Genomic DNA, 1,870 nt, shown 5'->3' on the forward strand with positions numbered 1-1,870 from the left:
CCCCAGCACCACATGCCAGTCAGCCCCGCCCCCTGGTGGGCTGAGCTGGCCACACACACACACACACACACACACACACAAATAAACAATAAAAAATAAATCGTAAAAAAAAAAAAAAGAAAGCTTGGGAAACATTTCCTTGTGCAGCTTCTTTGATCTACACGTTGAACGATCACACTGATGACATCTGCTATGTAACATTTGCTCTGTCATTTGCTTGATTGAGTTGTACACTAGGTGAGGGGGTTGGTTCCAGAGTCTGAATTTCTGAGTCTGAATTCTTGCTCACACTTCTCAGGTAGGTGATCAGGTAAGTTATTGGCTGTCATCTATCATTTCTATGATTTTCTCAAGTTATTATAATAGCCTTTAGGTTTCCAAGTTTAGAGTAAAATCTTAAAAGGCATAGAGAAATTTACCACTTACCAAAAGAAAGACAGTTTTGATATACAATTTTAATTTTATGCTAAAGGAATTTCAAATTCATAGGACACAGAACTGGGTGTGGTGGTGAATGCCAGTAACCCTAGCACTTGGAAGGCTGAGACAGGAGGATCCCTGTGAATTCAAGATCAGCCTGGGGCTATAAAAGTGAGCACAAGGCCAGTCCAAACTGCATAGTGAAATCCTCTCTAAAAAACAAACAAATAAACAACCCCAAAGCATTCATAGGACAATTAATTGCAAGAACAACACAATGAACTTTCACATATCCATATTCAGATTCCCCAGTAGTTATTCCTTTTGTTTGCTTTTACCATATTTGTTTCATCATTAGCTATCTTTTTATTTTATTTTTTTAATTAGCTATCTTTTAAAAAATAATTAAATTCATTGGTACATTTTAGGTACACATGATTGCATTCATCATAGGGAATTTGCACTTGTACATCTACATTCTGATTCTTTCCCTCCTCCCTTCCTTCTTTCTAAATTTAGCACATATCTGTCTTTATAAAAATTTATGTATATCATTTATACATTTTATATTTTAACCTCTGAGCTATTCAAGCATTATAGACATGCCCTTTATTGTCTTTACTATTCAAGTACATAGTTCCTAACAAGAACAGTCTCCCATCTCATAAAAATGAAGAAGTTCAGGTTGACATAGTATCATGGTTATTTTGTTTTGCTTTTTTTAAATATGTGCTGCCTTTCTGAATACATTTAAAAGGAAAAAATAGTCCTTTCAATGCAGAGGGAAAGAAGAGACATTACTCTAGCACAGAGTCAAAGCCAAGGGAGCCACAACGCACACTTGAATGTTTACTGAGCAATTGTTTTGCTTTGACTTTCACTTTTTTTTTTTGACTCTGAGAATCAAACCCAAGGCCTTGTACCTGTTAGTGTTAGGCAAGTGCTCTACCACTGAGCTGCATGCCCTGCCTCAATGTTGAGTATTTTATCAGTAAATATTTTATCCGAAAACAATGTATATATATACACAATTAAATATTGTTTTCAGATAAAAATACATATACATTATAAGTGTACTGCCTAAAGGATTCCCACCAAGTGAGCACACACAAGGCAGAACAGGAACTGGATCATTATCAACAGCTTCAAGCTCCCCACCTTGACCCACTCATTTCTTCCTCCTGCTTCTCAGAGGCTTCTATCCCCATAAATGAAATCTTCTTGCTTTTGAAAGCTATACAAATGGAATTATATAGTGTGCATTATTTTTGTTTTCCAAAAAACTGGCTTCTTTCATTTATATTGAATATTATTGTACATGATAAATCCATTATTATTGTTAGGTACATCTGTGATTTATTTATTTCTGATTGCTGTGTAACTTTTTTGGTATGAACACACCATAGTTAATTCATTTTACTCCTAATGGACTTGTGAATTTTCCCTGTTT

General features: G+C 35.1%; 1 non-coding gene across 1 annotated transcript; it reads right to left on the reverse strand.

Moving 5' to 3' along the window:
• Nucleotides 1-1,145: 1,145 nt before the first annotated feature.
• LOC111815476 lies at nt 1,146-1,280 on the reverse strand. The gene has a single exon (XR_002820159.1). It is a non-coding gene; the product is annotated as a small nucleolar RNA SNORA22 (small nucleolar RNA).
• Between the last annotated feature and the right edge of the window lie 590 nt (nt 1,281-1,870).

The sequence above is a fragment of the Octodon degus genome, unplaced genomic scaffold (genome assembly GCF_000260255.1).
Source record: "Octodon degus isolate 3935 unplaced genomic scaffold, OctDeg1.0 scaffold00016, whole genome shotgun sequence".
NCBI classification, from domain to species: domain Eukaryota; kingdom Metazoa; phylum Chordata; class Mammalia; order Rodentia; family Octodontidae; genus Octodon; species Octodon degus.